Below are 25,000 nucleotides of genomic sequence, written 5' to 3'. Positions count from 1 at the left end.
TGGAGTGTGTTTGGTGTTAATGTTGATATGTTTGGAGTGTGTTTGGTGTTAATGTTGATATGTTTGGAGTGTGTTTGGTGTTAATGTTGATATGTTTGGAGTGTGTTTGGTGTTAATGTTGATATGTTTGGAGTGTGTTTGATGTTAATGTTGATATGTTTGGAGTGTGTTTGATGTTAATGTTGATATGTTTGGAGTGCGTGTCATCAACTTTCGTGTGGTCGTTTTAATGGCAGTTAGTGTTTACGTTTCAGAGGCACTTGAGTCCTGTGGATGAGGCACTCATGGAAGCAAAGTACTTGTGTCTAGGCTCAAGGATTAGTTATTAATAATGATTAATATATATATATATATATATTCTTGCTAAAACAACTTAGCAAGAATAAATTATAATAATAATAATAATAACAACAGCAGGAATAAGACACTATTCGTCACTGTATCTTATCTCTCTCTCCTTATCTCTCGTATTTGTTTTAACTAAAACCAGGGTTAATAGGGGCTATTAAATGACGTACCTGGTGAAACTGCAAGCAAGAGCTGTTATCCTACTTCAGTTCAGTTGAAACCTACTCCTTGATGCCCATATGTTTCACGAGGCTGTTATATGCATCAGTAGGAATAGCCTTTATTCATTACCAACATTAGGTGACAATCATATAAGGAAGAGGATGCATGAGCCTGTAGCCAACTGTGTGCCAGAGCCTTCATGTGATCACTTGACCTGATCTCCAGTGTAGCAACCTGTTGGGCCAACAAGTTCCAGATGCGAGTCAGTCTAGGAGTGAATGATCGCTGATGGAGTAATGGTCTTGAGAATGGCTCTTCCAGCATGAGACTGTTGAAGGTTGAGATCCTAGTGCTACGGGTGGCATCTACTGGACGTCCCCGGAGTTGGGCCAGGTACAGAACTTTGAGGAGGATGTTGGCCTTGTACATAACAGTAAGACCACCAATATCACGCTCTCTCTCTCTCTCTCTATCTCTCTCCACCCCTCTGTCTCTCTCTCTCTCTCTCTCTCTCTCTCTCTCTCTCTCTCTCTCTCTCTCTCTCTCTCTCTCTCTCTCTCCCTCCCCCTAGCAGCCCAGAGATAAGCCCTGAAGATAGAGAGTAATGATAACATGCCAAGCCTCGAGGGATAATGTTATCATACTGAAGTTTTAATTTCCTAGCCCACCCACTCGCTAGCCCACCCTCCTACCCACCCACTCGCTAGCCCTCCCTCCTACCCACGGTCTAGAACCCCTGCCAGCCCACCCTCCCTCCCTATACCCCCCTCACTCGTCCCTCTCCTTCTCTCACTCTCTCCATCCCCCCCCTCTCCCTCCCTCTCTCCCCAGCACTACAATAAACATAAGAGCGAGCCTACATCAGCGCTCCGTTGATGTGTGACACGGGGGCGCTTGTGTGTGTGTGGTGGCGGGAGACAGACAGCTATAGCCGATTATATAGCCGCAGGAGCCCTTTAACCTATATCAAAGTCCCCCCCTCCACCCCCCCCCTCCCTGTCTCACGGCCAGTGTGTTTATGTGTCTCTGTCTCTCTAGCACCGTCAACTGGTGTAGACAGGACTGTCAGACACACTGGTGTAGACAGGAGTGTTATAGGGGAGGGGGGGGTGTTATAGGGAGGGGGGGGTGTTATAGGGAGGGGGGGCGGGGTGTTATAGGGGGAGGGGGGATATGGAGAACCTTGGAAACACAAACCGAAACTGTCTGTATTTTCCGCTTGTTACAATTTGTAATAAAGTTGTTACATCTTGGCTTAACGTGTTTATGACGTATTAGAACGTTGTTACAACTTGCTATATTGGTTGTTATAACTGGTTAGGAGGCGTTAAAACTTGTTCGAACGTTGTACCAACGTCGTAGTTTGGGTGTGTGTTTGGCGGGAAGGAAAGGGTTGAAGACAAACATATCAACAAACAAAGGTTAAGTGAAATACCAAAACATGAATACACAAATGTATACACAGCTGTATGAACAGAATACAATGATGTATACGAGAGGAAAATACAAGAGCGGGAGATTAGGGCTATTTTCCATTGGTAAAGACCGACAGATTGGGCTCTAAATCTTCCCTTCTAGTCCTAATGCGTCACTTTATTATCGGAGTCCGCCAATCCGTTGAAAAACTGACGTATTAGTACATATTTAAACCACTCTAGAATTAACGTTTTCGATACGTCGGCCTCGATGGGTTAAGTGGGTTGCTTGGGCTTGTACGTTCAGGGTTAGGCAAACAGTGGCATTTTTTACGGAGTAAAAAAATCGAGAATACAGAGGTTTTTGGGCAACTTTGGATCCTCCAGATTATTCCTATCCTCCATTGGATTTCTTATTACCTAAATAAGTTCAAATACAAAATTTGCAATTGTATGTAATTTTTTTTGCATATATCGTTTAAAATTATTGTATAATACAATGAGTAGGATATTGTGAGACATACACAGTTTCAAGTGTAGATATGATAGAGCCCAGTAGGCTCAGTTCACCAGTTGATTGACGGTTGAGAGGCGGGACCAAAGAGCCAGAGCTCAACCCCCGCAAGCACAACTAGGTGAGTGAAGGTGGAGCCCCCAGTATAGCAGTGGTGGAGGAAGGTGGAGCCCCAGTATAGCAGTGGTGGAGGAAGGTGGAGCCCCCAGTATAGCAGTGGTGGAGGAAGGTGGAGCCCCAGTATAGTACTGGTGGAGGAAGGTGGAGCCCCAGTATAGTACTGGTGAAGGAAGGTGGAGCCCCCAGTATAGTACTGGTGGAGGAAGGTGGAGCCCCAGTATAGTACTGGTGAAGGAAGGTGGAGCCCCAGTATAGTACTGGTGGAGGAAGGTGGAGCCCCAGTATAGTACTGGTGAAGGAAGGTGGAGCCCCAGTATAGTACTGGTGGAGGAAGGTGGAGCCCCCAGTATAGTACTGGTGGAGGAAGGTGGAGCCCCAGTATAGTACTGGTGAAGGAAGGTGGAGCCCCAGTATAGTACTGGTGGAGGAAGGTGGAGCCCCCAGTATAGTACTGGTGGAGGAAGGTGGAGCCCCAGTATAGTACTGGTGAAGGAAGGTGGAGCCCCAGTATAGTACTGGTGGAGGAAGGTGGAGCCCCCAGTATAGTACTGGTGGAGGAAGGTGGAGCCCCAGTATAGTACTGGTGGAGGAAGGTGGAGCCCCAGTATAGTACTGGTGAAGGAAGGTGGAGCCCCCAGTATAGTACTGGTGGAGGAAGGTGGAGCCCCAGTATAGTACTGGTGAAGGAAGGTGGAGCCCCAGTATAGTACTGGTGGAGGAAGGTGGAGCCCCAGTATAGTACTGGTGAAGGAAGGTGGAGCCCCAGTATAGTACTGGTGGAGGAAGGTGGAGCCCCAGTATAGTACTGGTGGAGGAAGGTGGAGCCCCAGTATAGTACTGGTGGAGGAAGGTGGAGCCCCAGTATAGTACTGGTGAAGGAAGGTGGAGCCCCAGTATAGTACTGGTGAAGGAAGGTGGAGCCCCAGTATAGTACTGGTGGAGGAAGGTGGAGCCCCCAGTATAGCAGTGGTGGAGGAAGGTGGAGCCCCCAGTATAGTACTGGTGGAGGAAGGTGGAGCCCCCAGTATAGTACTGGTGGAGGAAGGTGGAGCCCCAGTATAGTACTGGTGGAGGAAGGTGGAGCCCCAGTATAGTACTGGTGGAGGAAGGTGGAGCCCCAGTATAGTACTGGTGGAGGAAGGTGGAGCCCCCAGTATAGTACTGGTGGAGGAAGGTGGAGCCCCAGTATAGTACTGGTGGAGGAAGGTGGAGCCCCGGTATAGCAGAGGTGGAGCCCCCAGTATAGCAGAGGTGGAGGGAGGTGGAGCCCCAGTATAGCAGAGGTGGAGGAAGCCGAACACACACCACTATAATGCCCTATAAGCTTCCCGCTGGGTAATTTATACCGCAGAAAAGATTCAATCTTCGCTAATTGCATATTTTGGTGCAGAGAATTAGGCAGCTACGATGCTTTGGTTAAACAACCCTCTCTTAATGTGTGTGTGTGTGTGTGTGTGTGTGTGTGTGTGTGTGTGTGTGTGTGTGTGTGTGTGTGTGTGAGAGAGAGAGACACTACAAACACTGACCCAGGAACCTGTTCTGGAAAACGTGTTGTAATGGATTTCTCTAAGAGACTGGAGGGTTCTTCAACCCGGCCCTAGAGATGTCCGATAGACTCTTGAATTATTCACTAGCCACAAGACGGTCTCAGAAGACATTAATGGGTTTCAAAAGACATTAATGAGGGTTCCAGAAGACACCAGAGTGTTCCAGAAGACACCAGGGTATTCCAGAAGACACCAGAGTGTTCCAGAAGACACCAGAGTGTTCTAGAAGACACCAGAGTGTTCTAGAAGACACGAGAGTGTTCCGGAAGACACGAGAGTGTTCCAGAAGACACGAGAGTGTTCCAGAAGACACCAGAGTGTTCTAGAAGACACGAGAGTGTTTCCAGAAAACACCAGAGTGTTCCGGAAGACACGAGAGTGTTCCAGAAGACACCAGAGTGTTCTAGAAGACACCAGAGTGTTCTAGAAGACACGAGAGTGTTCCAGAAAACACCAGAATGTTCCGGAAGACACGAGAGTGTTCCAGAAGACACCAGAGTGTTCCAGAAGACACCAGAGTGTTCTAGAAGACACCAGAGTGTTCTAGAAGACACGAGAGTGTTCCAGAAGACACGAGAGTGTTCCAGGAGACACCAGAGTGTTCCAGCAGACACCAGAGTGTTCCAGCAGACACCAGAGTGTTCCAGCAGACACCAGAGTGTTCCAGATGCTACCAGCGGGCTCCAGAAGACATTACAGTTTCCAAAAGCAAAGAGGGGATCATTTCACACAATATTATTGTTCCAGTATCAGAAGATTCCAGGCAGGCTCTAAAGCCTCCCAGAAAACATTAAAGGATTTACCCGAGTTGGCACTAGAGGATTCCAGCCGGGCTCTGAAGTCTTCCAGATACATTAGAAGGTTACTCTTGTAGGCGCCAGAGGTACCTGCTCTTGTAGGCACCAGAGGCCTAGGTAGGCCCTAGGCAGGCTCTGAAGCCTTCTTACAACCTTCCAGCAAGTTCCAGCAAGTTCCAGCAAGAGCAAGCAGTTCCAGACACCAAACTGATGGAGTTTCCCGCCAGAACCTGGCCCGGAGCCTGACACGCATGGTGTGATAATTATTTGATGGAAAACTGAAACACGTGAAGAAAAGAATTCAATGCTGTAGTTAGAGAGAGATGTAGAACAGTCCCCTGCCTTTAGCTCCAAGGATCATTGAATATGAATCATGGTCATAATTGGATTTTCACGCTATCGTTGCTTGAAGCATCCTGTTGCAATCACACCTCTCTCTCTCTCTCTCTCTCTCTCTCTCTCTCTCTCTCTCTCTCTCTCTCTCTCTCTCTCTCTCTCTCTCTCTCTCTCTCTCTCACATGTATTAAAAGTGAACAAATATTGACTTTCTGGTTGACTGTGTGGGATTTGCTTGTCATATGAGCCCACAATAGCTGCCTCTTGCATGTTTTACTGTAGTGTGTGTGTGTGTGTGTGTGTGTGTGTGTGTGTGTGTGTGTGTGTGTGTGTGTGTGTGTGTGTGTGTGTGTGTGTGTCTGTAATCACATTTTCCTCATATATAATTTCAAGGTCAAGCTTCAGCTCCTAAGACCCATCTTCCGAGCTATATATATTGGTTAATGGAGCGACTCTCATCATCTAAGTAAATTATCGTATCTGCTTTTAAGGGTGAGAATTGCTGATACTCGACAGAGATCCCCAGTTACCCGGCTCCATTTATTTAAAACTCTTACACTATGAGAAAACTTCCTAACGACTCTATAATTAATTGGTGTTTCCAGTTCCCGTCAATGTCGTGTCGTTTCACTATCACCCATTTTATACGTCGGTTTTTCGGACAATTTGTTGATTCCGCTTAGAGTCGTGTACGTTATTGGCTCCTTACACCCCTGTGGTTCACCCCAGAGGTCTGGCTCCTTACACCCCTGTGGTTCACCCCAGAGGTCTGGCTCCTCACACCCCTGTGGTTCACCCCAGAGGTCTGGCTCCTCACACCCCTGTGGCTCACCCCAGAGGTCTGGCTCCTCACACCCCTGTGGTTCACCCCAGAGGTCTGGCTCCTCATACCCCTGTGGTTCACCCCAGAGGTCTGGCTCCTCACACCCCTGTGGCTCACCCAGAGGACTGGCTCCTCACACCCCTGTGGTTTCACCCCAGAGGTCTGGCTCCTCATACCCCTGTGGCTCACCCCAGAGGTCTGGCTCCTCACACTCCTGTGGCTCACCCCAGAGGTCAGGCTCCTCTGGTCCTGTCGTTTCTCATTTTAAACATTGCCTCTTTGTCGTCTCGTCAATTTCCCTTTATATCTTGCAAGCTATCATCCCCCACCTCCCCCCCCTTCCTCATGATTCATCTTTCCTCAGCGTGGTGAGTCAGCCTTAGGCTCTCCCTGTGAGGGAGTCTTCTCAGCTCCCCTGAGGAGCTGAGGAAACTCAGACTTGACTGAGGAGACTTTTCGGCACTTGATCGTCCACTGTTATGTTCCTTCTTATATGACTATATTATATATAGTCATATATGACTATATTATATATATATATATATATATATATATATATATATATAATATTATAGTTCTGCCTGATACTGTTCTTCTGTATTCGTGCCTGGCTCTGTCGCGCCTGTTTCTGTTTACTTCTGTCCTTTGACTTCAGTATTTCTTCCTCTCCCTCTCCTGCTTTTTGGGGGGCTTTTTGGCACTATTGGACCTTTATATTACCTACTGTTTTTGGTCTTTAATGTTGGTGTGAATTTCTCTTGTGCCTCTTAGCATCTCAGTTTGGCTTGATCTATCATCACCTCAACTGTCTTCTCTCTAGCTACTTCCTGTCAGTGCACAACTTCCTGTCAGTGCACAACTTCCTGTCAGTGCACAGCGCCCTAAATGCCTCCTTACTTTAGGTTTCTGAATGATGTTCTAACTTTTGCCAGTGTGGAGTACGCTGCTGTCGTTATCCTATTTATATGTGCTTCAGGAGATAGATTAGGTGTTACGTCCACACCCAGGTCTCTTTCGCGCGTCGTCACAGGTAGGCTGTTCCCCTTCATTGTGTACTGTCCCTTTGGTCTCCTATCTCCTAGTCCCATTTCCATAACGTTACATTTGCTCGTGTTGAAATCCAGTAGCCATTTCTCTGGCCATATCTGCAACCTGTTAAAGTCTTCTTGGAGGATCCTACAATCCTCATCTGTCACAACTCTTCTCATTAACTTTGCGTCATCCGCGAACATCAACATGTAGGATTCTACTCCTGTAAACATGTCATTAACGTATATTAGAAATAGAATTGGTCCCAGCACCGATCCTTGAGGTACTCCACTCGTTACTGTTCGCCAGTCCGACTTCTCACCCTTTACCGTAACTCTTTGGCTCCTTCCTGTTAGGTAGTTCCTTACCCATGCTAGGGCCTTTCCGCTTACTCCTGCCTGCCTCTCAAGTTTGAATAGCAGTCTCATGTGCGGTACTGTATCTGTGTGTGCGTGCGTGTGTGCGTGTGTGTGTGTGTGTGTGTGTGTGTGTGTGTGTGTGTGTGTGGTGTTGTGTGTGTGTGTGTGTGTGTGTGTGGTGTGGTGTGTGTGTGAATGTACCGTAGTAGCCAAGTAGAGAAGCAAAGCTTGGTGTACAGACAGCACCAGAAACCATTTGAGGTGAAGCAAGTTTAGCATGACCCAGTGTAACTCAGTGCTGTTGTTCCTTGCAGGGTGTAGTGGTGTAGCCCCCTAGCCTACCAACCGAAGCAACGGGTCAACCAATCTCAACCACAAACATCCACTCACCCACAACCACCACCACCATAACAACATCTGCTTCTCTGCTCAAGCTGCTGACCACAGAACAGGTCTGCTGAGCCAACAGGGACACCAGGGGGTCCCTGTGGTGTTGTCTGAGGTCGCTGTCTACCTGTCCCGCTGAAGGACCAGGCCCCTCCCCCCGCCAACATACTCGGAGCCATCTGTGAGTGCACTCCACCAGAAACCGCCAAAATTTCCTTCTCAAGCTTTAAAGCCTCGTTCTCCAGCAATGTTAATTACCTCAAGAGAAGGTGAGTGTGTTGGTGTCTGTTTGTTGTGTGTTTGTTGTGGTTGTTGGGGTCTGTTTGTTGTGGTTGTTGTGGTTGTTGGTGTGTGTTTGTTGTGGTTGTTGGTGTGTGTGTATGTTGTGGTTGTTGGTGTGTTTGTGTGTTGTGGTTGTTGGTGTGTGTGTTGTGGTTGTTGGTGTGTGTGTGTTTATTGTGGTTGTTGGGGTGTGTGTTTGTTGTAGTTGTTGTGGTTGTTGGTGTGTTTGTTGTGGTTGTTGTGTTTGTTGTGGTTGTTGGTGTGTGTGTTGTGGTTGTTGGTGTGTTTGTTGTGGTTGTTGGTGTGTGTGTTGTGGTTGTTGGTGTGTGTGTTGTGGTTGTTGGTGTGTGTGTTGTGGTTGTTGGTGTGTTTGTTGTGGTTGTTGGTGTGTTTGTTGTGGTTGTTGGTGTGTTTGTTGTGGTTGTTGGTGTGTTTGTTGTGGTTGTTGGTGTGTGTGTTGTGGTTGTTGGTGTGTTTGTTGTGGTTGTTGGTGTGTTTGTTGTGGTTGTTGGTGTGTTTGTTGTGGTTGTTGGTGTGTTTGTTGTTCATGTTGGTGTGTTTGTTGTTGATGTTGGTGTGTGTGTTGTGGTTGTTGGTGTGTTTGTGGTTGTTGGTGTGTGTGTTGTGGTTGTTGGTGTGTTTGTTGTGGTTGTTGGTGTGTTTGTTGTGGTTGTTGGTGTGTTTGTGTGTGGTTGTGTGTTTGTTGTGGTTGTTGGTGTGTTTGTTGTGGTTGGGGTGTGTTTGTTGTGGTTGTTGGTGTGTGTTTGTTGTGGTTGTTGGTGTGTTTGTTGTGGTTGTTGGTGTGTGTTTGTTGTGGTTGTTGGTGTGTGTTTGTTGTGGTTGTTGGTGTGTGTTTGTTGTGGTTGTTGGTGTGTGTTTGTTGTGGTTGTTGGTGTGTGTTTGTTGTGGTTGTTGGTGTGTGTTTGTTGTGGTTGTTGGTGTGTGTTTGTTGTGGTTGTTGGTGTGTGTTTGTTGTGGTTGTTGGTGTGTGTTTGTTGTGGTTGTTGGTGTGTGTTTGTTGTGGTTGTTGGTGTGTGTTTGTTGTGGTTGTTGGTGTGTGTTTGTTGTGGTTGTTGGTGTGTTTGTTGTGGTTGTTGGTGTGTGTGTTGTGGTTGTTGGTGTGTTTGTTGTGGTTGTTGTGTGTTTGTTGTGGTTGTTGGTGTGTGTGTTGTGGTTGTTGGTGTGTTTGTTGTGGTTGTTGGTGTGTGTGTTGTGGTTGTTGGTGTGTGTGTTGTGGTTGTTGGTGTGTGTGTTGTGGTTGTTAGTGTGTGTTGTGGTTGTTGGTGTGTGTTTGTTGTGGTTGTTGGTGTGTGTTTGTTGTGGTTGGTGTGTGTTTGTTGTGGTTGTTGGTGTGTGTTTGTTGTGGTTGTTGGTGTGTTTGTTGTGGTTGTTGGTTTGTGTGTTGTGGTTGTTAGTGTGTGTTGTGGTTGTTGTGTGTGTTTGTTGTGGTTGTTGGTGTGTGTTTGTTGTGGTTGTTGGTGTGTTTGTTGTGGTTGTTGGTGTGTGTGTTGTGGTTGTTGTGGTTGTTGGTGTGTGTGTTGTGGTTGTTAGTGTGTGTGTTGTGGTTGTTGTGGTTGTTGGTGTGTGTGTTGTGGTTGTTAGTGTGTGTGTTGTGGTTGTTGGTGTGTGTTTGTTGTGGTTGTTGGTGTGTGTTGTGTTGTTGTGGTTGTTGGTGTGTGTGTTGTAGTTGTTGGTGTGTTTGTTGTGGTTGTTGGTGTGTGTGTTTGTTGTGGTTGTTGGTGTGTTTGTTTGTTGTGGTTGTTGGTGTGTGTGTGTGTGTTGTAGTTGTTGGTGTGTTTGTTGTGGTTGTTGGTGTGTGTTTGTTGTGGTTGTTGGTGTGTGTGTTTGTTGTGGTTGTTGGTGTGTGTTTGTTGTGGTTGTTGGTGTGTGTTTGTTGTGGTTGTTGGTGTGTGTGTTTGTTATGGTTGTTGGTGTGTGTTTGTTGTGGTTGGTGTGTGTTTGTTGTGGTTGTTGGTGTGTGTTTGTTGTGGTTGTTGGTGTGTTTGTTGTGGTTGTTAGTGTGTGTGTTGTGGTTGTTGGTGTGTTTGTTGTGGTTGTTAGTGTGTTTGTTGTGGTTGTTGGTGTGTGTGTTGTGGTTGTTGGTGTGTTTGTTGTGGTTGTTAGTGTGTGTGTTGTGGTTGTTAGTGTGTGTGTTGTGGTTGTTGGTGTGTTTGTTGTGGTTGTTGGTGTGTTTGTTGTGGTTGTTGGTGTGTGTTGTGGTTGTTGGTGTGTGTTTGTTGTGGTTGTTGGTGTGTTTGTTGTGGTTGTTGGTGTGTGTGTTGTGGTTGTTGGTGTGTGTGTGTGGTTGTTGGTGTGTTTGTTGTGGTTGTTGGTGTGTGTTTGTTGTGGTTGTTGGTGTGTGTGTGTGGTTGTTGGTGTGTGTTGTGGTTGTTGGTGTGTGTTTGTTGGTGTGTGTTTGTTGTGGTTGTTGGTGTGTGTGTTGTGGTTGTTGGTGTGTGTTGTGGTTGTTGGGTGTGTTTGTTGTGGTTGTTGGTGTGTGTTGTGGTTGTTGGTGTGTGTTTGTTGTGGTTGTTGGTGTGTGTGTTGTGGTTGTTGGTGTGTGTTGTAGTTGTTGGTGTGTTTGTTGTGGTTGTTGGTGTGTGGTTGTGGTTGTTGGTGTGTGTGTTGTGGTTGTTGGTGTGTGTGTTGTGGTTGTTGGTGTGTGTTGTAGTTGTTGGTGTGTTTGTTGTGGTTGTTGGTGTGTGTGTTGTGGTTGTTGGTGTGTGTGTTGTGGTTGTTGGTGTGTGTGTTGTGGTTGTTGGTGTGTGTGTTGTGGTTGTTGGTGTGTGTGTTGTGGTTGTTGGTGTGTGTGTTGTGGTTGTTGGTGTGTGTGTTGTGGTTGTTGGTGTGTGTGTTGTGGTTGTTGGTGTGTTTGTTGTGGTTGTTGGTGTGTTTGTTGTGGTTGTTGGTGTGTGTTTGTTGTGGTTGTTGGTGTGTGTTTGTTGTGGTTGTTTGTGTTTGTTGTGGTTGTTGGTGTGTGTTTGTTGTGGTTGTTGGTGTGTGTTTGTTGTGGTTGTTGGTGTGTGTTTGTTGTGGTTGTTGGTGTGTGTTTGTTGTGGTTGTTGGTGTGTGTTTGTTGTGGTTGTTGGTGTGTGTTTGTTGTGGTTGTTGGTGTGTGTTTGTTGTGGTTGTTGGTGTGTGTTTGTTGTGGTTGTTGGTGTGTGTTTGTTGTGGTTGTTGGTGTGTGTTTGTTGTGGTTGTTGGTGTGTGTTTGTTGTGGTTGTTGGTGTGTGTTTGTTGTGGTTGTTGGTGTGTTGTGGTTGTTGGTGTGTGTGTTGTGGTTGTTGGTGTGTTTGTTGTGGTTGTTGTGTGTTTGTTGTGGTTGTTGGTGTGTGTGTTGTGGTTGTTGGTGTGTTTGTTGTGGTTGTTGGTGTGTGTGTTGTGGTTGTTGGTGTGTGTGTTGTGGTTGTTGGTGTGTGTGTTGTGGTTGTTAGTGTGTGTTGTGGTTGTTGGTGTGTGTTTGTTGTGGTTGTTGGTGTGTGTTTGTTGTGGTTGGTGTGTGTTTGTTGTGGTTGTTGGTGTGTGTTTGTTGTGGTTGTTGGTGTGTTTGTTGTGGTTGTTGGTGTGTGTGTTGTGGTTGTTAGTGTGTGTTGTGGTTGTTGGTGTGTGTTTGTTGTGGTTGTTGGTGTGTGTTTGTTGTGGTTGTTGGTGTGTTTGTTGTGGTTGTTGTGTGTGTGTGTTGTGGTTGTTGTGGTTGTTGTGTGTGTGTGTTGTGGTTGTTAGTGTGTGTGTTGTGGTTGTTGTGGTTGTTGGTGTGTGTGTTGTGGTTGTTAGTGTGTGTGTTGTGGTTGTTGGTGTGTGTTTGTTGTGGTTGTTGGTGTGTGTTGTGGTTGTTGTGGTTGTTGGTGTGTGTGTTGTAGTTGTTGGTGTGTTTGTTGTGGTTGTTGGTGTGTGTGTTTGTTGTGGTTGTTGGTGTGTTTGTTTGTTGTGGTTGTTGGTGTGTGTGTGTGTGTGTTGTAGTTGTTGGTGTGTTTGTTGTGGTTGTTGGTGTGTGTTTGTTGTGGTTGTTGGTGTGTGTGTTTGTTATGGTTGTTGGTGTGTGTTTGTTGTGGTTGTTGGTGTGTGTTTGTTGTGGTTGTTGGTGTGTGTGTTTGTTATGGTTGTTGGTGTGTGTTTGTTGTGGTTGTTGGTGTGTGTTTGTTGTGGTTGTTGGTGTGTGTTTGTTGTGGTTGTTGGTGTGTTTGTTGTGGTTGTTAGTGTGTGTGTTGTGGTTGTTGGTGTGTTTGTTGTGGTTGTTAGTGTGTTTGTTGTGGTTGTTGGTGTGTGTGTTGTGGTTGTTGGTGTGTTTGTTGTGGTTGTTAGTGTGTGTGTTGTGGTTGTTAGTGTGTGTGTTGTGGTTGTTGGTGTGTTTGTTGTGGTTGTTGGTGTGTTTGTTGTGGTTGTTGGTGTGTGTTGTGGTTGTTGGTGTGTGTTTGTTGTGGTTGTTGGTGTGTTTGTTGTGGTTGTTGGTGTGTGTGTTGTGGTTGTTGGTGTGTGTGTGTTGTGGTTGTTGGTGTGTTTGTTGTGGTTGTTGGTGTGTGTTTGTTGTGGTTGTTGGTGTGTGTGTTGTGGTTGTTGGTGTGTGTTGTGGTTGTTGGTGTGTGTTTGTTGGTGTGTGTTTGTTGTGGTTGTTGGTGTGTGTGTTGTGGTTGTTGGTGTGTGTTGTGGTTGTTGGTGTGTGTTTGTTGTGGTTGTTGGTGTGTGTTGTGGTTGTTGGTGTGTGTTTGTTGTGGTTGTTGGTGTGTGTGTTGTGGTTGTTGGTGTGTGTTGTAGTTGTTGGTGTGTTGTTGTGGTTGTTGGTGTGTGTGTTGTGGTTGTTGGTGTGTGTGTTGTGGTTGTTGGTGTGTGTGTTGTGGTTGTTGGTGTGTGTTGTAGTTGTTGGTGTGTTTGTTGTGGTTGTTGGTGTGTGTGTTGTGGTTGTTGGTGTGTGTTGTGGTTGGTTGGTGTGTGTGTTGTGGTTGTTGGTGTGTGTGTTGTGGTTGTTGGTGTGTGTGTTGTGGTTGTTGGTGTGTGTGTTGTGGTTGTTGGTGTGTGTGTTGTGGTTGTTGGTGTGTGTGTTGTGGTTGTTGGTGTGTGTGTTGTGGTTGTTGGTGTGTGTGTTGTGGTTGTTGGTGTGTGAACTATTGCATGTGCTTGTATGTTAATTTCTTTGTATATATATTTTCGTATGTGTGTGGCAGTATATATGTAGGTTATTATATATATTGTTACGGTAAAATCACTAAGAGCAGATGTAATGCTACGAACATATTAACAAAAAATAGTAAAAACAAATTAAAATAAAACTGCTATGTTGACTTCTTCACGGTGTAATAATTGCAGGATTATCATAATGGAAAAATTTAAATGCTTTAATAAGAAAAATTAAATTAGACAAATAACAAGACTGAAAATAATGCCTTAAAAACTTGACTTACTTACAGGGTGCAAAACAATCAAAATAAAACAATCAAACAGAGTATTTAACGTTACATTAGAGAACACGAAATAAAATGGTGCTTGAAAATACTGTATGCCGCTTCGCGTAGATCTACCACCACTCAAGGTAGTACGAGACTAGGTCTCGCAGGAAGAGCACGAGAGAGTATTCTGCCAGTGGTGGTGATATATATAATATATATATATATATATATATATATATATATATATATATATATATATTATTATATATATATATATATATATATATATGTCGTACCTAGTAGCCAGAACGCACTTCTCAGCCTACTATGCAAGGCCCGATTTGCCTAATAAGCCAAGTTTTCATGAATTAATTGTTTTTCGACTACCTAACCTACCTAACCTAACCTAACTTTTTCGGCTACATAACCTAACCTAACCTATAAAGATTGGTTAGGTTAGGTTAGGTAGGGTTGGTTAGGTTCGACCATATATCTACGTTAATTTTAAATCCAATAAAAAAAATTGACCTCATACATAATGAAATGGGTAGCTTTATCATTTCATAAGAAAAAAATTTGAGAAAATATATTAATTCTTGAAAACTTGGCTTATTAGGCAAATCGAGCCTTGCATAGTAGGCTGAGAAGTGCGTTCTGGCTACTAGGTACGACATATAGATATATATATATATATATATATATATATATATATATATATATATATATATATATATATATATATATATATATATATATATATATATATATATATATATATATATGCATTTACGAACGTATGTATGTTTGTGTTCAAGGATATATGGTGGCTGAGTGTACACCCAGGGATAAATGCACATGATATGTACGTGTATATGTACACATTGCCACTGTTGAACTTGTGTGTACAACGCTGGGTGTACATGGTTACGAAAGATGATGTGTGTAACGGGGTGATGAGTGTGACGGGATGGTGAGTGAGACGGGATGGTGAGTGTGACGGGGATGGTGAGTGTGACGGAGCCCCCCTCCCCAGCCCAAGCCCCCCATAATGTGTACGGGGGGCGCCCTCCCCCACCCACACACAGACCCCAGACTAAACAGCCCCAGCAAGGAACCACATAGCCCGCGAGCTTGCCGCAGGCAGCATAAATTCCGTTGTGTTTGTCGAGGTAAAGGAGACTCCAGAGAGCTTATTGGTTCAGCGCCGCGCTCCCACGGCTGTCTTCACTTTGTGAATGTTTACGTTTATATATTAAAAGCGTTTCCAAATGGTCTATGGGTCTAGGGCAGTTCTTGCGAGGAGGACGTCCTCGTTAAGGTGTTCAGCCTTGAAGGAGGACATTAGTGAGAGAGAGAGAGAGAGAGAGAGAGAGAGAGAGAGAGAGAGAGAGAGAGAGAGAGAGAGAGAGAGAGAGAGAGAGAGAGAGAGAGAGAGAGAGAGAGAGAGAGGAGTCATTGAATTATTGTCTTTTGTGCTAAGATTTATTGGGTTTTGAAGAAGTCATTTTACATTACGTGTACAAAACAGTACAGGTGTGGTGGTTTATGTACTTATGTGTTAGTGGTGATGGTGGTAGTGGTGGTGGTGATGGTGGTGGTGTATTTAGTAGTGATGATGACAGTGTAGGTGTAGCTAGTGGTGGTGGTAGTGGTTATGGTGTATTTATTGGTGACGATAGTTATAGGAACGTAGTTAACTCAAGTGGTGGTGGTGTAGTGGGGATGATAGTGTTATCACTGCAACTCACCCCAGAGATCCATCACGGTAACTCATCACACAATTCATACCAATGACGTATCAAAACTCACCACACTACTAACTCATCATATTAAGCCATCAAAGTAACTCATCCCAGTGAATCTCATACTAAATCATCATCCTGGCCGATCACGGGGACTCATATCATCCTGGCCGATCACGGGAACTCATCATCCTGGCCGATCACGGGGACTCATCATCCTGACCTAGCAAATTCCCCGAGCATGGAACTGACTGATTGCAGAGGTTGTCGGAGCAATTAGTGATTTCTTAAACAAGCGCCAATTAGCTTAATTGAAGAAGGCAGAAAATAATGAGAACATGAACCTACTGGAATACAGAACGCTGTGACCCCCATTCCTGACCCTAGTATACGTGACCCCCAGTATACGTGACCCCAGTATACGTGACCCCAGTATATCTGACCCCAGTACTCTTGCCTAAGGGCTCTCTCTCTCCCTGTAACATCAATGGTTAGTGTAGTAACAACATTTGAGTTGGAGTAATACACAGTTTCGTGTTAATTAGGATATATAACATATCCCGTGGTCCTCACTTTATCCTGATTGGTCAGTAGCAGCTACTGGCCTGCTGCTGTAGCTGCTCCTGGCCTGCTGCTGTAGCTGCTCCTGGCCTGCTGCTGTAGCTGCTCCTGGCCTGCGCATGCTGCTGTAGCTGCTCCTGGCCTGCGCATGCTGCTGTAGCAGCTCCTGGAGCTTATAATGTGAGAGTCAAATGCTCCCTGGTCCCTCTTCCTCTTGTATTGTGCTCAGTTAAGAGTCTGAAGGAGCCAGGCATCACACGGTCACCTAGGTGTTCCTGGTCCACTTTGGCTAGCCCTCAGTACCCGGTGTGTCATTGTGTTCCTCGCATGTGGCTGTGGGGGTCATCTAGGTCCGGTACTTGAAGGGGTTACTCGGGTACTGTCTCGCTTACTCGTCCTAGGAGCAAGCAGTTGTTACTGGAACACCTGCTCCGTCCTCTGGCGTGTGTGTGTGTGACCGAGTGAGTTATGGCGTGTATGTGGGTGTGTCTATGTAAGGTGCATTGTGTGTGTGTGCGTGTATGACTGAGGTGTGCGTGTGTGCGCGTGTGTGTGAACACGCTAGGTGGCTGTGATGGCGGAGGTGGACCCATAGAGAGAAGTGCTGGGTGTGGCTGGGGTCCGACCGTGCTACTGAGGACCTCACTCACCAGGGTTCGACCTGAGAGAGAGAGAGACAACAAGTGAGAGACTTTCCCTCACTTGCAGAAAGCCTCAAGCTGATATTCTCCTGCTTAAAATATCTACGCTTACCTCCACGCACCGAAGATAGTGTGTTGCTTTCCTGCACGAGAGAGAGATAGCTTTGCTTCTGGGGTGTGTCCTCACCTTTGTGTTCCTCTACTGAGGTGCTCTGAGGTGCTGGTCAAGCACTTCTGGGCATCCTAGGAGCTCACCTACTCACCATAGCACGGAGGCCTTGCTACCTCCACGTGTGTGTGTGTGTGTGTGTGTGTGTGTGGGTGTGTGGTGTGTGTGTGTGTGTGTGTGTGTGTGTGTGTGTGGATATTCCAGACAGTAAAACAAGACATTATCACTGTGCAGGCGCCGTCTTATAGCACGAGTTTGAATGCAAAAGTTCCCCAGGAGGCGTAAAGTGGGTGATGACCGTGATCAAGAAGGCTATAGTGGGAGGCAGGGAATACATGACAGGATGGAAACAAAGAAAACAACTGAACAATTGAGCACAGCGAACTTTGTTAACAATGACATGTGTGTGAGAGGAGGAGAGCCAGACATAGCTATGGTACAAGTACATGGTACCAAGAGTTTAACAGACTAAGTGCAAGTGTATTGTGTATACAGTCCCCATACATGACTGGTGGAGTGTGGTGGTGGTGTGGATGACTGCTGGAGTGTGGTGGTGGTGGTGTGGATGACTGCTGGAGTGTGGTGGTGGTGTGGATGACTGCTGGAGTGTGGTGGTGGTGTGGATGACTGCTGGAGTGTGGTGGTGGTGGTGTGGATGACTGCTGGAGTGTGGTGGTGGTGTGGATGACTGCTGGAGTGTGGTGGTGGTGGTGTGGATGACTGCTGGAGTGTGGTGGTGGTGTGGATGACTGCTGGAGTGTGTGGTGGTGGTGTGGATGACTGCTGGAGTGTGGTGGTGGTGGTGTGGATGACTGCTGGAGTGTGGTGGTGGTGGTGTGGATGACTGCTGGAGTGTGGTGGTGGTGTGGATGACTGCTGGAGTGTGGTGGTGGTGGTGTGGATGACTGCTGGAGTGTGGTGGTGGTGGTGTGGATGACTGCTGGAGTGTGGTGGTGGTGTGGATGACTGCTGGAGTGTGGTGGTGGTGGTGTGGATGACTGCTGGAGTGTGGTGGTGGTGGTGTGGATGACTGCTGGAGTGTGGTGGTGGTGGTGTGGATGACTGCTGGAGTGTGGTGGTGGTGGTGTGGATGACTGCTGGAGTGTGGTGGTGGTGGTGTGGATGACTGCTGGAGTGTGGTGGTGGTGGAAGTTTATCCAAGAAAAAATATTGTGACTGGACATATAAAATTTTTAATATTTTATTTTTATATTGAACCATTATATGGAGTCTTTCACCTTTTGTTTATATAATGACACCATAACTACCCTCAGGTATAATGACACCATAACTACCCTCAGGTATAATGACACCATAACTACCCTCAGGTATAATGACACCATAACTACCCTCAGGTATAATGACACCATAACTACCCTCAGGTATAATGACACCATAACTACCCTCAGGTATAATGACACCATAACTACCCCTCAGGTATAATGACACCATAACTACCCTCAGGTATAATGACACCATAACTACCCTTAGGTATAATGACACCATAACTACCCTCAGGTATAATGACACCATAACTACCCTCAGGTATAATGACACCATAACTACCCTCAGGTATAATGACACCATAACTACCCTCAGGTATAATGACACCATAACTACCCTCAGGTATAATGACACCATAACTACCCTCAGGTATAATGACACCATAACTACCCTCAGGTATAATGACACCATAACTACCCTCAGGTATAATGACACCATAACTACCCCTCAGGTATAATGACACCATAACTACCCTCAGGTATAATGACACCATAACTACCCTCAGGTATAATGACACCATAACTACCCCTCAGGTATAATGACACCATAACTACCCTCAGGTATAATGACACCATAACTACCCTCAGGTATAATGACACCATAACTACCCTCAGGTATAATGACACCATAACTACCCTCAGGTATAATGACACCATAACTACCCTCAGGTATAATGACACCATAACTACCCTCAGGTATAATGACACCATAACTACCCTCAGGTATAATGACACCATAACTACCCTCAGGTATAATGACACCATAACTACCCTCAGGTATAATGACACCATAACTACCCTCAGGTATAATGACACCATAACTACCCTCAGGTATAATGACACCATAACTACCCTCAGGTATAATGACACCATAACTACCCTCAGGTATAATGACACCATAACTACCCTCAGGTATAATGACACCATAACTACCCTCAGGTATAATGACACCATAACTACCCTCAGGTATAATGACACCATAACTACCCTCAGGTATAATGACACCATAACTACCCTCAGGTATAATGACACCATAACTACCCTCAGGTATAATGACACCATAACTACCCTCAGGTATAATGACACCATAACTACCCTCAGGTATAATGACACCATAACTACCCTCAGGTATAATGACACCATAACTACCCTCAGGTATAATGACACCATAACTACCCTCAGGTATAATGACACCATAACTACCCTCAGGTATAATGACACCATAACTACCCTCAGGTATAATGACACCATAACTACCCCTCAGGTATAATGACACCATAACTACCCTCAGGTATAATGACACCATAACTACCCTCAGGTATAATGACACCATAACTACCCCTCAGGTATAATGACACCATAACTACCCTCAGGTATAATGACACCATAACTACCCTCAGGTATAATGACACCATAACTACCCCTCAGGTATAATGACACCATAACTACCCTCAGGTATAATGACACCATAACTACCCTCAGGTATAATGACACCATAACTACCCCTCAGGTATAATGACACCATAACTACCCCCAGGTATAATGACACCATAACTACCCCTCAGGTATAATGACACCATAACTACCCTCAGGTATAATGACACCATAACTACCCCTCAGGTATAATGACACCATAACTACCCCTCAGGTATAATGACACCATAACTACCCCTCAGGTATAATGACACCATAACTACCCCTCAGGTATAATGACACCATAACTACCCCTCAGGTATAATGACACCATAACTACCCCTCAGGTATAATGACACCATAACTACCCTCAGGTATAATGACACCATAACTACCCCTCAGGTATAATGACACCATAACTACCCTCAGGTATAATGACACCATAACTACCCCTCAGGTATAATGACACCATAACTACCCCTCAGGTATAATGACACCATAACTACCCCTCAGGTATAATGACACCATAACTACCCTCAGGTATAATGACACCATAACTACCCCTCAGATATAATGACACCATAACTACCCTCAGGTATAATGACACCATAACTACCCCTCAGGTATAATGACACCATAACTACCCTCAGATATAATGACACCATAACTACCCCTCAGGTATAATGACACCATAACTACCCCTCAGGTATAATGACACCATAACTACCCCTCAGATATAATGACACCATAACTACCCCTCAGGTATAATGACACCATAACTACCCTCAGGTATAATGACACCATAACTACTCTCAGGTATAATGACACCATAACTACCCCTCAGATATAATGACACCATAGTCCCCTTTCAGGTATAATGACACCATAGTCACCCTCAGGTATAATGACACATAGTCCCCCCTCAGGTATAATGACACCATAGTCACCCTCAGGTATAATGACACCATAGTCACCCTCAGGTATAATGACACCATAACTACCCTCAGGTATAATGACACTATAACTACCCTCAGGTATAATGACACCATAATCACCCTCAGGTATAATGACACCATCGTCACCCTCAGGTATAATGACACCATAGTCACCCTCAGGTATAATGACACCATAGTCATCCTCAGGTATAATGACACCATAGTCATCCTCAGGTATAATGACACCATAACTACCCTCAGGTATAATGACACCATAATCACCATCAGGTATAATGACACCATAATCACCCTCAGGTATAATGACACCATAACTACCCTCAGGTATAATGACACCATAACTACCCTCAGGTATAATGACACAATAACCACCCTCAGGTATAATGACACAATAACTACAATCAGGTATAATGACACCATAACTACCCTCAGGTAGTTATACCCTCAGGTATAATGACACCATAATCACCCTCAGGTATAATGAAACCTTATAGTCACCCTTAGGTAAAATGACACCATAGTCTCCCTCAGATATAATTACACCTTAGTCACCCTCAGGTATAATGACACCATAGTCACCCTCAGGTATAATGACACCATAGTCTTCCTCAGGTATAATGACACCATAGTCACCCTCAGGTATAATGACACCATAGTCACCCTCAGGTATAATGACACCATAGTCTTCCTCAGGTATAATGACACCATAGTCACCCTCAGGTATAATGACACCATAGTCACCCTTATGTATAATGACACCATAGTCACCCTCAGGTATAATGACACCATAGTCACCCTCAGGTATAATGACACCATAGTCACCCTCAGGTATAATGTCACCATATTCACCCTCAGGTATAATGACACCATAGTCCCCCTCAGGTATAATGACACCATAGTCACCCTCAGGTATAATGACACCATAGTCACCCTCAGGTATAATGACACCATAGTCACCCTCAGGTATAATGACACCATAGTCACCCTCAGGTATAATGACACCATAGTCACCCTCAGGTATAATGACACCATAGTCACCCTTAGGTATAATGACACCATTGTCACCCTCAGGTATAATGTCACCATATTCACCCTCAGGTATAATGACACCATAGTCACCCTCAGGTATAATGACACCATAGTCCCCCTCAGGTATAATGACACCATAGTCCCCCTCAGGTATAATGACACCGTAGCCACCCTCAGGTATAATGACACCGTAGCCACCCTCAAGTATAATGACACCATAATCACCCTCAGGTATAAATAGGAAGAAGTGTGAAAAACACAGTAGTAGTCATGATCAGGGTTCGAACCTATGTTCAGGGTACTCCCAAGCACCCGCCCTAGACCACTTCGCCACCACATGGTCAAAAGCATTGTAACCTGTGATTCGACTGAATCCTCTAGGGTCTGTGGGGCGTCCACTGAAGCCTAGAAGGTAGAATTCCTTGACCGCAAGTCTGAGTCTATGGGGGACATGTGTGAAAGTCTCATTAGGCTTCAGTGGCGTAGTGGTCTAAGACTTTAGCTTAGGAGTACCCAGAACATAGGTTCGAATCCTGCTCATGACTCCTTCTGATTTTCTTTGTAAGTATACAGGTGTGCATGTGTAGCCAGGTATAGACTAGCAAGTGTAGGTGTAGCCAGGTATAGACTAGCAGGTGTAGGTGTAGCCAGGTATAGACTAGCAGGTGTAGGTGTAGCCAGGTATAGACTAGCAGGTGTAGGTGTAGCCAGGTATAGACTAGCAGGTGTAGGTGTAGTCAGGTATACATAAACAGGTGTAAGAATGACGATCAGGTGCCTACCTGATAGTGCTTAAGTTAGGTCGTTACGGTTGAGTTTTAGTTCATGGGCTCCGAACACTGGAGTTTGGATGTCAATCTGTGCTATATTATAGAGCCATACCGGCATGGGGTATAGCTCTCGGGCCCCACCTCTTTTTTACTAGAGTATTTGTTATAATTTTTCTCGTAATTTGTCCATGACTTATTTCACCTGTTCTGCAGTTCATTCCCCAAGTGTTCATTCCCCAAGTGTTCATCCCCAGGTGTTCATTCCCCAAGTGTTCACTCCCACAATATTCATTCCTTAAGCGTTATATCCCTGTAACTCATCTGGATCAGTATTTTCTACGTTAGGACTATGTCTCCCCTGGTTCTTCTCATAGTGATTCCAAGTTCCGTGCCAGTATTCATTAAACATTTATGCAAGCCCTTATGTACGAAACCTTTCCATCTTTCCTCAATCGTGGCGGCTTTGTTTACGTATATGACACAGTTGACGAACTACGAAGCTTCGAAGCATTTTCTTAAATAAAAGTTAATTTTATATTGTAGCACATTGTGCACATTTAAGCAGAGGTTAGGTTAGGTTGGCTGTTATTTGTATTTGTGTAGAGTGTTTGATTATTCATTAACAGGGATTTGGGCTGGTGTATGGAGTCCCTTTTGGTCTGTGTTCATGAGTACACGTCTCTCTAACTGATGACCTTCGAACCTTTCATGAGCAAAGTTTCGCTAACAACCTCTGTTCGAACCTTTCTCGAGTAGTGCTTCGCTAACGACCTCTGTTCGAATTTTTCATGAGCAGTGCTTCGCTAACGACCTCCGTTCGAACCTTTCACGAGCAGTGCTTCGTTAACGACCTCCGTTCGAACCTTTCTCAAGCAGTGCTTCGCTAACGACCTCCGTTCGAACCTTTCACGAGCAGTGCTTCGTTAACAACCTCCGTTCGAACCTTTCTCGAGCAGTGCTTCGTTAACAACCACGATTCGAACCTATGCCTAGACATGCATAGTATACTAATATAATAAAAATATGCATTTGTGTGTGAGAAAATAGTTTTTTTGGAGCAAACAGCATGAATGCATCTTTTGGGGGTCTGAGACCGAGGACGGGAGTCTACAAGAGGCTTCGAAACTCAATAAATTGTCTAATAAATGTGAAACAAATGGGCCTGTATTATCGAGGGAAGATGCAGAGGTTTCGTAATTGGTAGCGTAAGGACATGATGATTCCTGGCGCTAGTGACATGTATATAGCCAGGTGTGCGTGACCTTACAGGTGACACCGTGACACCTGTGTAGCCTCTGTAGGTTTAGCCGTGACAGGTGTTTATATGGTGGGTGTACACCATAGGTGTACCGTCGGTGTACCCCAGGTGTACTGGTGTACCCCAGGTGTACTGGCGTACCCCAGGTGTACTGGTGTACCCCAGGTGTACTGGTGTACCCCAGGTGTACTAGTGTACCATAGGTGTATCGTGGGTGTACCGTTGGTGTACTGGTGTACCACAGGTGTGTCGTGGGTGTACCACACGTGTGCGACTTGTGTTCTACTAGTGTACCATAAGGGTACCGCTGGAGTACTGTAGATATACCACAAGAGTACCGTAGATGTACCACAGATGTACCACAGGTGTAGCACAAGTAAACGCCTTGTGTACCACAGGAGTACCATAAGTGTACCGCGGGAGCAACAGACGTGTACCGTTAAGTGAGCAACTCATGGATTTAATAAAAGTTGTTCTAGTGCAATCAAAATTTATTGACGTTTTATATGTAAAAAAAAGGCTGCAACTGATCCAAGTTTCAGTACTGCAGCCTAAATAGAAAGGGAGATTTAATTAATTTTTATTTCGACGAATTTTACACATTTTCAAGTCCTTATAACAACCACAAGTTTCAAATTAAATCATTTCTATGACACTTTTCTGACACATTAACATATAATAAAGGATCTGTAGAAAGGGATTTTGCAAAACATCTTTAGTTTTCCTAATGCAAATAGTCAAAGTTCCCCCCAAAAATTATGCAAATATATCATGTTTATTGCTATTATAAAATCAATAAATGAACTTAGGGAAAAACGCTGGCCCCAGATTTTAGAGACATAAACTTTACATATAAGGTGTAAGTTTCATGTAAATTGAATAACAAATGATAGAGTTATAAGAACATTTATGTTACTTGAAAATAATTAAGAAAAAATTAATTCTAAGGTGCTGCCATCTGTGGCTGAGGTTGACATCAACCAATTTCCTCCAAAATTGGCACCCTTACAGATAGGCTTACGTGCAGTCTGGTGTATAAATTTCATGCAAATCGTCCGATAAACAAATAAAAAAAATAAAATTGAACAAGAAAATCATTTTTTAACTTTTTCTTTAATAAAACTAATTATAATTTTTTCAATATATGCTATTGTGATAGCTGAGAGTCATAGACATGATTTGAGTTGACACTTGTGTTTGATAATCGTTTTTGACCATTTTGGAAAATTTTTGACACAATTCAATATTTTTTTCCCTTCTTATTTATGCTACGATGCTGAGACTTGGGCCAGATGAACCAAATTTTATACACAACTAGTCAAAAAAGTTTGATTGAATTCGAACCAGTTTTCATTATCGCATTTTTCCATGAGAACGCTCCTTAAGGCACTGTTACTGATAGATACAGTCGTTAAAGGTGTGTACCCTTGTACCGTAGATGTACCGTAGTTGTACCGTAGTACCCTACACTATGCCAGAAGGCAACCCTCATCCATGTGTACCCTATAGTGTAGCTATAAAAGGTGTAGCCCACTCGAGTGTACCGCCGGTGTACCGCCGGTGTACCGCAGGTGTACCGTAGGTGTACCGTAGGGTGAAGGAGGGGACTGGAACTAAGAGAGCCTGTGTACCTCCTCCTCAGCGTGCAGACCTCGTCCACCTCCGCGATGGAGGTCCTTGC

The 25,000-nt window shown here is 44.9% G+C and overlaps 1 long non-coding RNA gene across 1 annotated transcript in view; it reads left to right on the top strand.

Moving 5' to 3' along the window:
• LOC138353878 (uncharacterized) overlaps positions 1–25,000 on the top strand; it is a 63,630-nt gene extending 38,630 nt beyond the window's left edge. Inside the window, exons 3-4 of the long non-coding RNA XR_011223295.1 lie at positions 7,765–8,106; positions 24,962–25,000. This is a non-coding gene — a long non-coding RNA (uncharacterized lncRNA). The remainder of the gene's footprint in view (positions 1–7,764; positions 8,107–24,961) is intronic.

The sequence above is a fragment of the Procambarus clarkii genome, chromosome 60, assembly GCF_040958095.1.
Source record: "Procambarus clarkii isolate CNS0578487 chromosome 60, FALCON_Pclarkii_2.0, whole genome shotgun sequence".
Taxonomy (NCBI): Eukaryota; Metazoa; Arthropoda; class Malacostraca; order Decapoda; family Cambaridae; genus Procambarus; species Procambarus clarkii.
This window is presented reverse-complemented; position numbering and strand designations above follow the sequence as displayed.